This window comes from Grammomys surdaster, unplaced genomic scaffold (genome assembly GCF_004785775.1).
Source record: "Grammomys surdaster isolate TR1022 unplaced genomic scaffold, NIH_TR_1.0 125973, whole genome shotgun sequence".
Lineage (NCBI taxonomy): Eukaryota > Metazoa > Chordata > Mammalia > Rodentia > Muridae > Grammomys > Grammomys surdaster.
The window spans coordinates 1,609,313-1,625,113 of record NW_021620790.1 but is presented as its reverse complement, the minus strand read 5'-3'; positions in this window follow the sequence as shown (position 1 = coordinate 1,625,113).

Below are 15,801 nucleotides of genomic sequence, written 5' to 3'. Positions count from 1 at the left end.
TAAAACATATTTTTGTATGTGCACGCATGATAGGTGTGAGATGTATGTTTGCACACACAGGATATAGTGTGTACATTGAAGTCAGAGGAACACCTTGTGTCTTCAATTTTCCTCAAGTTTATAACAAGGTCTTATGTTCAGGCTAATTGTCCTACAGACTACCAGATAGTCTCCTATTTGCCTTCTATATTATTATATAAGTACTGGGTTTGTAGACATGCAATGCTATGTCTGTCTTCTAGATGATGCCTGGACCTCTACACTCAGGTTTTCATATACATACAGCAAGTATTTTAATCAATAAACCATTACTCCATTCTCTCCTCTCCCATATGTGTATGTTCTTCTGTGTTTATGTGTGTGTGTGTGTGTGTGTGTGTGTGTGTGTGTAGTATAAGCTAACCTTAACACTTGATCCCCCTTTCTCTACTTCCCCGTCACTTGCATCAGTTAAGAATACCTTTATGCAAATCAGCCCTTCCTATTTCCCTCAAATGAACAGCACCAAATAAATACTGTTGATCTTCATCATTTATTCATCCACAACTCAGAATTTCCTGCATATTGAGAGTGACCACAACCCGTAAATCTGTTCTTCTTCTTCTTTTTTTTTTTATAAAGTTAAGGAGTTTATTGGGAAATTTATTTTGGTACATGGTTCTTATAGTTGAGAGAGGGGACTCACAGGACCAGGAAAAGGGACCGAGATCCTAGGCTCAGGAATCAGTAGTTAGGCAGGGGGAAAATCTTATTGTTGTACTTATCTAGAGGCCATTTGACCTATGAGAGGCAGATTCAAGCCAATTCCCTGAAACTTACAAGAATTTTATTTAAGTTTACCAAAAAGAGTAGTTTTAGAGACATGTTAGCATTACTGACATGACTGAGATAGGCTGACTCCACACAAAACTGTTCTTAAAACATATGTGGGGTCATTCTCAGACATGAACAAAGAAACAAAATGTCAGATGCTTGGTGCACTGATTCCAGACTTACGCTTCTCAAGGTTGTACATGACATAATTTCCACTCTCCTACATCAGAAAAGAGAGCCTCTATTGTTGTAGTATGTTGTTATAAGTTTAACACTATTGTGTCTGCCATTGGTATCTTTAATGATTTAGATTCCTTCCAATCCTAGTGCTGTGATGGGGCTTTTAGAAGAAATATATGTGTCAAGTCTTCTTTGGGCAAGAGATGTTCTGTTGTTGAAGGTAAGTTCCATGTGTCTTGGTGACAATATAGAATAAATAAAGTATACTTGAAAGAAATTAAAAATAAAAAATGTTTATATCCTGACAGCTGAGGAATGCATTTCTCTGAAGAATGAAGCTTCACTGTCCACTAATAATATAATGACAAAAGCTTTATAGAACACAACTACTACAAATAAGAAAAATCAGTGAGGAGACCTTTATTTCTAGCTAACAATTATATTATGTGTTTGTCATTCCCTTCCAAAACACCCACTTCAAATTATCTAACTGATATATACATACCTCTGGTTCCAATAACTCATTTTTAAAAACAGAGCCTTTTGATGCACCTCACAGACAGAGTTAATGATACACTATAAGGTCACTCAAAGTTCAAAAATTAAACTGTGAATTCAGCCTTTGTGTTTTACATGTCTCTAAGAAAACAATGTAACAATCCATCTTTGGATTTGCAAAGTTATTAGGGTTTATCAACTAAGCCAATATATATCTATAATCTTAAATTATATGCCCTTCCCTGATCCTGAACCAGAGAGAAATGTGTGTAGGTGGCTTATAGCAACATTTACTGAAAAGTACAAATAGAACAAAAGAAGCCTTATAACATTAATATTCACCATAAATGCTGGACACAACATACAAATATTATCTGACAGTTTTGATTTGTTTATCTGGGTCAGTTAGTGTCAGTTGTAGTCGGTGACTTAAGCCCCTATTAAATGTTGTTAATACTTGCTATGCAGTATCCTTCATTCCTTCTCCAGGTGATGCTTTCTGTGCTGTTCAATGAAAGAGAGAATAGAGCCCTTTGTTAGGGTCAGACACTGAAATAAAGAAGAAAAGACAACACTTATTCAGACACACACTCAGACTCTTGCAAAAAACGGAGAGAACAAGGGAAGACATATGGAGGGAAAAGTAGAAAATTGAAATATAGTTTCATTTTTGTTAAATTATTCCAAGGAGAAGTGCTTTATATTTTTTTGCTTGATGTGGCAGGTGCACATTATAGGTGACTGAGTTTATTATTAACTTTGAAACTGACATGTTATGGAGGCCAATGTGAAGAAATCCTAGTGGGTTAAATCTACACAGAAAGTCCTCATTGTAGAATCCCATTCTATTATATAACTTTTAAGGTTTAGGTTAATCACATATCTATCCTAATCTCATTTTTCCCCTTAAAGATCAAGATATTTTAGAAAATATATATTCATCACAAAGGGGTCACTAATGACATACTGAAGAAATGATTCCTCCCAAGACTAGCTATAATCAGTGAGTTTAATGAAGTTATTTACCGGAGCACAGGTGAGGAGTTACAAATAGATACATAAGTGATGCAATTGCATATGTATTTCTGGAAACCTCACCTGGCATAATTGGTAACTCACACTTACTATATCTTTACTTGCAGGCAGCTTAGCTTGCTGAAGAGGCTCCATCCCAGAATATTTGTTTACTGCATATATAAACTTAGGTGACGATCTTATGATTCTTGTAAGTTTGAGGAGCTTCTTCAACTTTCTAATCTTCCTTTATTTCCTGAGCCTTGAATATTTTGTTTAATTTCTCAATCTTAAAACCCTGCTTCCTCTTTTTAGGAAAGAATTTTTCAATTAAAGTAGATAGATGAACTTCAACCTAGATTACAGGTAATTTATTGTGAGTGTAGTCAAATTTTAAAACAATATGCATAATTTCTATTGTAAGAAACCATATTTGAACTTTTGGCACCTCAAAAATGTGATTCAACTTCAAGAAAACTATTGGGTTGCTGATTCTATTAGGGCAATATCTTGTTTAGTTAGTAACTGGTGCTCTGATATGAAGCTTGATATAACTTTCTTCACATAGTGTCTGTTGTTCATCCTACCTTTGGTTTCCTTTAGGAAAACCTAAATGTAATGGGACTGAAATCAAGAGCAAATAAGATCTCCAAATTTCATCTTTAGAATAGAACCACTGCTAGCAAAAGTGTTCCTTTTATTCATTAGAAATCATAACAAGAAGAGGATGAGATCACATTTTTTAAATTAGTGATCTTTTTTCCGTCCAACACAGTCACCACACTGTGAGTTTAAACTTTGCTCAATACATCACACATCCTTTCCTATCATAAAAAAAAAAAAATTAGCCTGTAAGTGGTCTCACTTCTCCCATTACATAGAGTACCAAATGACTTCAGCCAATGCTATATGGATGAAAGAAACATCAAAGACAGATGTATTCTATGATATTCAAATGTTCAAATATTTCTCTAATATGTGTTTTCATGCCTTTCTAGTCAGAGTAACTTCTTGAAGCAGCTAACACATATTTTGGTCATCAAATAACCCTAACAGCATTTTGTTCATATGAATTTACCAAAGAACAAACCACTAGATAGAGAAGAATTTTCCAGATGACTGAAATAAGAAGTGCCCTAAATTTGTTTTGAGTTGTACATAGAAATCTCTCTAATACACATTTCACAACTTCCTGCCTCTTAAATGAGTACATGAGACCTCAGATAATTTGATGATGATAAGGCAGAGACCATAGATATCTCTTTTGCTCCAGATTTTCATGCAGGATTAGGTTTGAGTAGCTAAACTGTATAGGCTTGTACATCCCAATACCCAGTTCCTGTAAATTATATTTTTTAAAAAGTCCATACTAAATATAAATGGAAAACAGACATTTAACCCCTCATTTCTTTTTGAGTGACATCCATTATTTTTTAACTCACTTAGCTATAAGCTTTCCCTGTATTACTCAAATATCCTTTTAGAACATGAACACAAAGGTAATGCTTGGCTAATGATGGGTTTAAATAAGGAAGCATAAGTACTGATGGTGTGGGCTCGTGTTAGCAAGTGTACTGATTATACATTTCTAAGTTCTCAAATTCCATTTTTATTTTTTTATTGTTGTCTGTTGGGTTTAAAATGTTACTGAGATATTATCGACTACTTAATAGTTTTATTTGTTCTTGAACAGGAACTGTTGCTATTAAGAATTTATAATTGTCCATAAGACTTTTATATATAATTTTAATCTTCCCTCATAAGAACGCTTAATTTCTCTTTTGAGGAAAGAAAAAGAAAATTCAATTTATTGATTACTTCCCATGTTCTTTCATGTTCAAAAATAGGCTGTGAATTAATGAACATTTGCATTTTGCATGAGAATCAATGAGAAATATCCAGACACTCAGATAATTGATGGGATCAAATTTGTGTCTGATTTAAAACTTTGTCACTATATAAACCTTTTGTGATCCCTGCATCAATTTGACGAATTAGGAATCAGGGTAATAGTTAAGTCAATAATGTGTTTGTCTCACAAGTTCAATCACCACTATCCTCATACAATGTTAGAAATGGTAGTGCATATATGAAGTTCCTACACTGAAAAGGTAGAGTCAGGTGTAACTCCGGGTCTCACAGGATGGTAAGCCAATCCAGTCCAAGTTCCATGAGTTTTCTCAAAATAAGTAAATTAATCAAGTGGATTGTATGAAGAGACTTCTGATGTTAACTCTCCTGAGCATGATTTCTGGCCATTACTTGCATATGTTGACACAAGTATCTGTGTACAAGTGTGCAAAACACATATAAAAACAGAAGATGAAGTAGAAATATCAACTTGAAATAAAAGATAGTGAAGACTTTAAATTCTAAGTTGCTTTAATTTCATGGATCATTAGTGTTGTAGTAATTACTAATCACTGAAAATATTTGTTACCATAACCTACAACTGTTTTATTTTAAATTTAATATATATACATATTAATATACATATATATACATATATATACACATATACATACACATTATACATTATACAATTTATTTATATTCCAATCGTTGTCGCCCCTCTCAGTCTTCTCTCCCACACTTCCTCATCCTATTCCTCCTCCCCCTTGTATCCAGGAGGGAGGCATTCCCTTCCTACCAGGCATTCAGCTTCCCTGTTGCCTCAAATCTCTGGAGGATTAGGCACATCTTCTCCCATTGAAACCAGACCAGGCATTCCTCTGCTATATATGTACCTGGGACCTAGAACTAGCCCATGTATGCTGCCTGGTTGGTGATTCAGTCTCTGGGAGACCCCGAGGGGTCCGAGTTATTTGAGATTCCTGGTCTTCCTAAGGCATCACCATGCACCTCAGCTTCTTCAATCCTTTCCCTAATTCAACCATAGGATTTCCAATAGTTGATTGTAAGTATCTGTATCTGTCTAAGCCAGCAGCTGGTAGGGCCTCTCAGAGGACAGCCATTCTACGCTCCTATCTGTAAGCACATCATAAGATCAATAATAGTGTCAGGACTCGGTGCCTGTTCCCCCCTACCCCCGAAATAAATCCCAATTTGGACCAGTAATTGGACCACTTTTCTTTAAGTCTCTTTTCTACTTTTGTCCCTGCAGTTATTTTAGACAGGAACAATTCTGGCTTAGAAATTTTGACCGTGGGTTGGCAACCCTGTTCTTCCAGTTGAGGCTCTATCTATCTACTTGAGGTGGACTCTTCAAGTTCCCTCTTCCCTCTGTTGGACATTTTGGGTAAGGTCACCCCCATTAAATCCTGGGAGTTTCTCACCTGCCGAGTCTCTGGTACTTTCTACAGGGTCCTCTTACCTCCAACCAAAAGAGGCTGCATATTTTCATTCATTCTCCTTCCTGGTACTGTGAGATTCTATCCTGCACACCCATACTTGATTCTGTTCCCTCTTTCCCCTCCCCATCCCTCTCCAACCCACGTCCCTCCCTCTTTCTGCCTCCTGCGATTATTCAGGTCCCTCTTCTAAGTGGGATTGAAACACCATGACTTGGGTCTTCCTGCTTGTTAAACTTCTTGCCTTTGGGTTATATCCTAAGTATTCTGTAATTTTTGTCTAATATCCACTTATCAGTGCATACAAACATTGAATTTTGGGTCTGGCTTACCTCACTCAGGATGATATTTTCTAGTTCTATTCATTTGCCTGCAAAATTCATGATGTCCTTGTTCTTATTATCTGAATAAACTCTATTCCTTATTTTAAAATATGATTCCATTGATCTTCCTGATTATCTCTTTAACAATGTCATGATCTCTTTATTATTATTGCTTTATAGTGTACCTTGAGGTCATGAATGATGATTCCCCCAGAATATCTTTTATTGTTGAGAACTATATTGGTTATACTGAATTATTATTTTTTCCATATGAAGTTGAGAATTGTTCTTTCTATGTCTGTGGAGAATTGTGTGGAAATTTTGATGGGAACTACATTTAATCTTTCTATTGCCTTTGGTGAAATGGCTATTTTAACTATGTTAATACTATCATTCCATGATCATGGTAGCTCTTCCTATCTTTTGACATTTTCATGGATTTCTTTCTTCAGGAATTTTTGAAGTTGTTGTCAAACAGATCTTTCAATAGCTTGGCAAGAGTTAAAAAAAAGATATTTTCTACTCTTTGTGGCTATTGGGAAGGTTGTTGTTTCTATAATTTCTTTCTCAGCCTATTTCTAATTTGTGTAAAGGAAGGCTACTGATTTGTTTGAGTTAATTTTGTATCATGCCATTTTTCTGAAGTTGTTTATTAGCTATATGAGTTATCTGGTAGATTTTGGGTTTCTTTTATGTAACATATCATATAATATACAAATAGTGATACAGCAGCAGATTTGCCAGGCTGAAAAAGATATTAGGGAAATGACACCCTTCACAATAGTCACAGACAATATAAAATACCTTGGTGTGAATCTAACCAAGCAAGTAAAAGACCTGAATGACAAGAACTTCAAGCTTCTGAAGAAAGAAATCGAAACAGATCTCAGAAGAGGGAAAGCTCTCCCATGCTCATGAATTGGAAGGATTAATATAGTAAAAATGGCTATCTTGCCAAAAGCAATCTACAGATTTAATGCAATCCCCATCAAAATTCCCACTCAATTCTTCACAGAGATAGAAAGAGCAATCTTAAAATTCATTTAGAATAACAAAAAACCCAGGATAGCGAAAACTACTCTCAGCAATAAAAGAACTTCTGGAGGAATCACCATCCCTGACTTCAAGCTGTACTACAAAGCAATACTGATAAACACTGCATGGTATTGGAACAGAGACAGGCAGGAGGATTAATGGAAGAGAACAAAAGACCCAGAAATGAACCCCCATACCTGTGGTCACTTGATCTTTGAAAAAGGAGCTAAAACCATCTAGTGGAAAAAGACAGCATTTTCATCAAATGGTCCAACTGAAGGTCAGCATATAGAAGAATGCAAATTGATCCATACTTATCTCCTTGTACAAAACTCAATTCCTAGTGGATCAAGGACCTCCACATAAAACCAGCCACACTGAAACTAATAGAAGAGAAATTGGGGAAAAGCCTTGAACATATGGGCACAGGAGAACAGTTCCTGAACAGAACACCAATGGCTTGTGCTCTAAGACCAAGAATTGACAAATGGGACCTCATAAAACTGCAAAGCTTCTGTAAAGCAAAGGACACAGTCAATAGGACAAAGCAGCAACTAACAGATTGGGAAAAGATCTTCACCAACCCTACATCTATCTGATAAAGGGCTAATATCCAAGGTATACAAAGAACTGAAGAAATTAGACTCCAGACAATCAAAGAACCCTATTAAAAAATGGAGCACAGAGCTGAACAAAGAATTCTCAACTGAGGAAGCTCGAATGGTTGAGAAGCACCTAAAGAAGTGTTCAGCATCCCTAGTCATCAGGGAAATGCAAATAAAAACAACCCTAGATTCCACCTCACACCAGTCAGAATGGCTAAGATCAAAAACACAGGTGCCAGCAGATGTTGGAGAGGATGTGGAGAAAGAGCAACTCTCCTCCACTGTTAGTGAGATTGTAAACTGGTACAACCACTATGGAAAGCAGTCTGGCGGTATCTCAGAAAATTGAACATAGTGTTACCTGAGGACCCAGCTATACCACTCCTGGGCATATACCCAAAAGATGTTTCAACATGCAACAGGGACACATGCTCCACTATGTTTATAGCAGCCTTATTTATAATAACCAGAAGTTGGAAAGAACCCAGATGTCCTTCAACAGAAGAATGGATGCAGAAAATGTGGTGAATTTATACAATGGAGTTCTACTCAGCTATTAAGAACAATGAGTTCATGAAATTCTTAGGCAAATGGATGGAGCTGGAAAATATCATCCTGAGTGAGGTGACACATTCTCAAAAGAACATACATGGTATGCACTCACTGATAAGTGTATATTATCCCAAAAGCTCACAATACCTAAGACACAATGCATAGACCACATGAAACTCAAGAAGAAGAAGGAAGACCAAAGTGTCGGTGCTTTAGTCCTTTCTATAAGGAGTATCAAAAGTTTCAACCAGAGCTCCCAAAGTCTAAACATCCAGCCTGAGAGTACAAAGGGATGGACTCATATCTCCACCTATATAGGTAACTGAGAGTGGCCTTGTCAGGCATCAGTGGAAGTGGAAGGCCATGGTCCCCGAAAGTATGGATTTCCTAGTGTTGGGGAATTCGAGAGCAGGGAGATGGGACTGGGAGGTTGTTTGGAGCACACCCTCATAAAATTAGGAGGAGCAGGTATGGGATAAGGGATTTTGTGGGAGAATGGGAGAGGAAATAACATTGAAAGGGAAATATGTAAAATATCCAATAAAAAATAAACAGATAAAGGGTCTGAAAAAAAAGAGAGAGTGTTTACTTAATTCATATTATTTTCAAAAGTTTCTAGGAGATGCTAACTGGCTAAGATCTTATTTTAAGCTCTCCACAAAAGAATTTAAGTGTCTGTTTAATATTCTCAAGAGAGATGTAAATCCTAATTTCTCTCAACAATTAGTTGACAAAAGAGAAGTAATCTCACAAAAAGTAGAAGCTATTATTAATAGATATATTATATATTCTAATTAGTTGTCAGCTGTACTATAACAGTCCTTTGATAAAAGAGATTATTAATATAGATTTATATTACTTTAAATAATATCCACATGACTTTCTTAGTGTGGAAGGAGCGACTGTTGGTGCTTCTGCCCTGATTTTACAAGAACCCTGAGAAACTGGCTTTAAAAACAAAAGATGGGGAATGGTACCCCCCCCCAGAAGGAGTCCCCCTGAATTACTCTCCATCATGCCTTGTTCTCTTTTAACTCTCTAAAACTGAAAGCTCATGGCAAATCTGCTGTTGACTGCCTCTGGCATCATAGAGACCAATAAAATCTATGCCACTATGGGGAAGGACCCTCTTACCCTTAAAGGGAATGGCCCAAACCCAGTTCCTTATGGGGCTGATATGCCTGTTTGATACCACAGAAGGCACAGCTAATTGGCTACCAAAAAGATTAATGAAATAAATAGATACCCCCACAAAGCCAGGCCCAACCATAAATAAAATGAATAACAATTTACATCCAGGGAAGTATGACATGTTTTTAAAAAGTAAAATTTTAATAGAGTTCCTAAGGGAGGAATTGTGTAAAGAGAAACCTGTAGGGTATTTTTGTTTAAAATATTATTAAGACATTCAATAACATTGCTTTTTAACATGGAAATTGTATTGTACTACATAAAATGTTTTTTTAAAAAATAAAACAAAATTAGTTATCACCTTGAAATTGTCAGTAATCTGTCACCTTTTGTAGAAAAAAAATATGAATTAAGTAAATGTGCCTGTTGACAGAATTATACTAATATATCTTTAATGTAACCTCAAAAATTGCATAATAGAATAGAAAGTTTTAAACTAATGAAGAACATTTATGTGTGATGATGTGACCTGTGAATAAAAATATTCATTTGAGTAAAATAATGTTTCTGTAATTCTGAAGAAATATAATAAAGCAATCTTGTAAGAGATAAGATTATAGTGGGATGCCTTTTTTAAGTCAGATTGTCATTGTCTTAGAATTTGATGAAGGCAGCATGACAAGATGCTGCCAAATTAACTTGATATTATAATTAATCAAGTTATAACTAAGTTATATACTTGAGTTTTTTCCTAATATTCCTCTGTTACCTGCTTTGAAAAAGGATTAAAAAAGCTGTTGATTTCCCTGCTTATTTTCAACACATAGTGAATCTGTAAAAAGCTATGACTTGTCTCATTGGCTAATGTTAGGTTGACAGTGTTTAGTGATTGTGTGTGCCTTAGGGACAGATATTTAGAAGCAACAGTGTCTGGTGTACAATTTTGTACTCCTACACAACACATGTTACTTGGGCCATAATAAGCAGGACATCTAACTTGCTGCACAGATCATTCTTTCCTTAGAATTGGCATTAGAAGGAACAAAAAATTATTATTTAAACAGCGCTAGCCAAATCCTGCAAAGATAGCTGATTTCCTGATAAACAAGTCTCATAAAAATAGAGTACCTTGTCAAGAAATTTGGAAAGAATAAGAAAGATATATAAGCTTAATAACTGGGAACTTCTAATCATGTACCAGTTTTTGGGGCCTTAGTTTTGACTCTAAGAATTCTCAGATGACTTACTGAAAAGAAAACATTTGGCAGGCATTTAAATAGAAGAAGCAGCCATGATATTGTCCATGCCAACTTGAACATGTTTTAAATCCAAACCTTATGATCGAAAAACAAATTCTTCAATTGTAAGGAAAAGAGATTTAACTACCTGTCCAGCAAGAGAACAGATGATGTTTGCTGTAGATGGTAGAACAACTGACATTTTAAAACTAAAGGAAAGAATGAGAAAACTAACAATGGCTAGAAGAGTGGCAAGTTTGTTCACACTATGAATGTGTTTCCCTTAAACACTGAGATTAAAGAAGTGGCTAAGTAAGGAAAGTGATTTCCTTGGAAATAGGAAACTTGAGTTCAAGCTACAAAACTGAATGTAAAACTTGGGTGCTGATTTGTATATGTGGAATCTCAGCATTAAGGAGGTAGAAACACGAGGCTCTCTGGGGTGAACAGGCCAGCAAGCTTAGCTTTCTTGGTGAGTTCCATACTTGTGAGAGTTACTGATTGATAAACAATCTTAAAATTGTAACCTTACCCTTAACCCCCACTCATTAACCTTACACACACACACATACTACATACACACATATACACACATATAGGAACAGGATGTTTAACATGGCACAGCATAGAAAACAAAACTAAATACAACATAGCGATAAAGCTCTTTATTCAGAGATAGGAAAAGTCTGTAAAACTCAGATTTGACTTAGAAAGGTGAATACAGTCTGATTTACCCCATGGAACTGTAAAACCTTTTATTGCATGCTGTATCTCTGGGAAGGAGGAGAACTAATATTTTAATTTACAGTCATTTTACAGATACTGCTAGTAAAGATAAAAACTCTATGGTTTCACAGCTGTGAAGTCTTTAGATTTAATTAGGAGAACCATTCCTTTCATGCAGGAACTTTTGCACTGAGGTAGAAAGAGCTGATTAGAAATATTGTTTTTTTAAATAAAATTTACTGTTTCCTACTGTGAATAACTAAATAACTGTGAACTCTAGTGGTACATGGTATAAAATTTTTTCTCTGTAACTAAAGTTAGGATTGTTTTCTCTGAATTTTATCATCCATGGTATGTAAACAAGCATATATTTGGGGGTAAGAGATGTCAATATAAACCTAGTGTCATTTCTGAGTTTGTTGTGGAATGAGAAATGAATAATTTGGAGACTAAAATGAAAATGTTTTCTGAGCACAGTTACAAGTACCATGAAATAATTATAAATAAATAAACAAATAAATAAAAGGAACCATGGGCTGTATGCATCAGTTAACAAATTTTGTCACCAAATCTTCAGTTGCTGAAATTAGAAGCAAAGGAGATTGATAAAAGTCAAAGAAGTAAAATGTTATTTAGCCATAAGAGAATGGGACCTAGCCTATCAGGAATCTGCACTAATCATGGGACTTGTGGAGTTAACAATGAGTACATGCTTTTCTTGGATATCACACAATCATTAATTTCAAATCACAGTTTAATATTTATTTTTAGGTTTATGTGTATGAATGCAATGCTTATTTGTCTGTGTTCATGTGTGCTTGTGTGCATATATGTGTATCAGTACATGGAATACAGAGGTCAGTCTCAGGTGTTACTTCTCAAGTGCAATCTATGTTGATTTTGAAAAACATTTTAGATTGCTAGCTTGGCATTATCAGTTGTTTGTCTGTTTCTCTGTGATTTAGTCTTGGCAGGACAAGGTATCTCAGGAGTTGTTCCAATTTTCAAGTTATTCAGAATGATGGCAATTGCTCCTCTTGTTCATAGAGATGGTCTTAATTCTGAAAATACACTTTTATATTTTGCCTCAACTTTTATTTTAATCATTAAAATCGCTATTCTTTTTTTCCTAATCAATACAATATTTAACATTTTTGTCATTGTTTTCAAAAAACGCATACTTGATTTTATTGGTGTCCTCTTACTTTTCTATGTACAATTTTACTATTTATCATTTATTATTTCTCCCATCTACTGTGTTTGAATTAAATTGATTTTTTTACTAGTTACTTACTATGTAAATGCAATTGTTAATAAGGACCTTTCATTTTATAGCATTTGAAACTATAAATTCCATATGGCTTTCTCTCCTCTTCATTACATACAGTTTGGATACCATATATTTTATTCATTGTTCTTAGATATTTTATATCTTACCTGCAAATATCTTCTTTGTTTCTTTCAAATAAAAATATGCTGCTGAATTTCTACAAATATGTGAATTTTCCAAATACCCTTCTGGTGCCTACTTCTAGTATTATTAATTTGTGATTAGGAATGTACTACAAATATAACATCAGACAGTGTAAAAAGGGAACAGATACATTAGATTGAGAAAGGGGTGACATAAATTTACACCTCAGTGATGAACATTATTAGGGAAAAACGACTCAAGACCACAAGAGCTCTAATCAGACATTAAAGTGGGAGAGAAATAGAAAGGAAAATTGCCTCAAAACCTGCATAAATATAATCTTAAAGAGATCAGACCATTTTCCCCTTTAAAATCTGAAGATACAGTTTATTTAAATGATACCTTAAAGTAAAAGTAACAAAGCTAGCTTCCAGACAAGAATGGCAGTATGGGCTTTTTAGAGGTGGCAGGAATTTTTACATAATGTGATGTAGTTAAACATAGCATAATCTACAAAGAGCAGAGAGGAGCCAGGAAATGGCATGCATCATAAATCAGGAGCTGAAAAGTACAGAACCGACAGCGTATTATTATTATTAATTTTATTTACATTTCATATGTCCCTCTTCACAGTCCCCCTCCATCAGCCCACCCACTACTCCATCATCCCTCCTCCTTTTCACTTCTAAAAGGGTGTCCTCCACCTACACCCCCACACTCTTACCCACTCCCATTTCATACCTGTAGCATCCTCCTTTTCTGGGTCATCAAGCCCCCAAAGAATCAAGTGGATCTCCCTTACCACACACACACACACACACACACACACACACACACACACACACACTGAGGGATTCCACTGCTACATATGTAACAGGGAACATGGACCAGACCATGCATGCTCTTTGGTTGGTAGCTTAGTCCCTGGGAGCTCTAAGGGTTCTGATTAGTTGATACTGTTGTTGTTTTGATTGGGTTGCAACCCTCTTCAACGCCTTTGGTCATACCCCTAGGGGTCCCTTGGCTCAGTCCAGACATTGGCTATAAGTATCTGCATCTGTCTCAATCAGGTACTGGCAGAGCCTCTCAGCAGACAGCCATGCCAATCTCCTGTCTGCAAGCACATTGTGTTATCAGCAATAGTGTTGGGGTTTATTGTCTGTGCATGTGATGGATCTCAAGGTGGGGAGGTCTCTAGATGACCTTTCCTTCAATCTCTGCTCCAGTTTTTTTCACTGTATTTCTATCTGAATGTCCTGTCTCAGAGACAGAGCTCCAGAGGTACATGACATTGTTTCTTTGAGCTGTCCCTTGCTTAGAGTGGTCAGCGTTTTAATAGGAAGTGTTTAAAAGGGAAGGTGCACTAAATAACAATTATCTTTTAAAATATGTTCAGGTTCCTTTGTTTTTTGGCTGGGTTGTAGTATGAATTTTAATCAGGGCATAACTTTGAAATCTCATTACCATTTAGAAGTAGCTATAACCCCTGACTAAGCAACCCTGTACAGGGACAGTCATGTCTATTGTAATAGTAGTGGAGCTATTACTAGATTGTTGTGAGAAGGTACTAAGGATCAAAGGCTACTACTGTAACATTCAATTTACTACAATTTTCTATCCTCTACCTCAGTTACAGGGGATCTTTGGAGATGCCAGGGTATAAAAAAAAAGGTTAACTAAGAAAGGTCCTTTGTGAGCCAGATTCAGTTAGATTGTACTTTATGATAGCTTGGGACTTTGTGGTAATATAGCTTTGAGGAAATAACCCAACCCAGTTTAAGAGCCCCCTAGACCTGTGGGTTTTAATTGAGTCTAAAACATTTATTGGGTTAACCAAGTTGCACTTTGATGGAACCTTTAATTTGGCCTGTTGTGTAACTGTGGTGGTTTGAATATGATTGACCCAGGGTAAGTGGCAGTATTAGGAGGGGAGGTCTTGCTTGTACAGGTGTGGCCTTGTTGGAAGAAGTGCAGGACTGTGGTGGCGGGCTTTGAAGCTCTGCCCAGTGGAAAGGAGTCATTTTCTCCTGACTGGAGTCAGAGAACAATGTAGAACTCCCAGGTCCTTCTCCAGCACCATGTCTGCCTGGATGCTGCCATATTCCCTGCCATGATAATAATGAACAAAACCTCTGAAAATGTAAGTCAACTCAAATTATATTTTTGCCTTTATAAGAGTTGCTTGGGTAATGGTGTTTCTTCACAGGAGTGAATTAGAAATTAGTTTGTGTCTTCCCAGAAATTAAAAGATCAAGTAATTATATCAAGGTTTAGTTCTTTTGATAAAATATCCTGGACAAACATCTTAAGTAAAAAGCTTTTTTATTTTTTTGGATTTGTGTATATTTATATGAAACCTATTTTATATTTATTTATATTTCCAGAAAGACAAAGTCCACTATGCAGAGAACACGTGATGACTGTGAAATAACACTGTATCACAATGAAGAGGTGGCAACATCACTATCTTGTATCCACATTCTAGCAGCAATAGTGTGAAGGAGAACTACAGAGGCTCAAGGTCCATTCTCCTTATTCACTTCCTTCAGCAGTTCTCTCACTTCTTCAATTTATTGCAACTTTTACACAGATTATCTCTAGTTGGGGACCAAGTATTCCAATATACGAGCCTATGCAGAACATTTCATATTTAAAATATATCCTATGAATTATTAAAGATACCTATTAAAGTAACATACAGTAATTATATTTCACAGCATGTGTTATGATATTGAAGACTTCATCTTCCCTTCCTTTAACATTTCCATTTGGTATTAATTTCAGGCGATTGACACCTTTGTTCTCTCAACTTTCCAAATCTGTATTTTTACTTATCATGTCATAATCCCACCATATTTGTACCATCTTTATCCACCTCTAAAATCTGCCTTACTCTTTTTTATTTTATTAGATCACAGTTAATTTTTCATGATAGTCATGTGCTTTCTTACAATTTAAAAG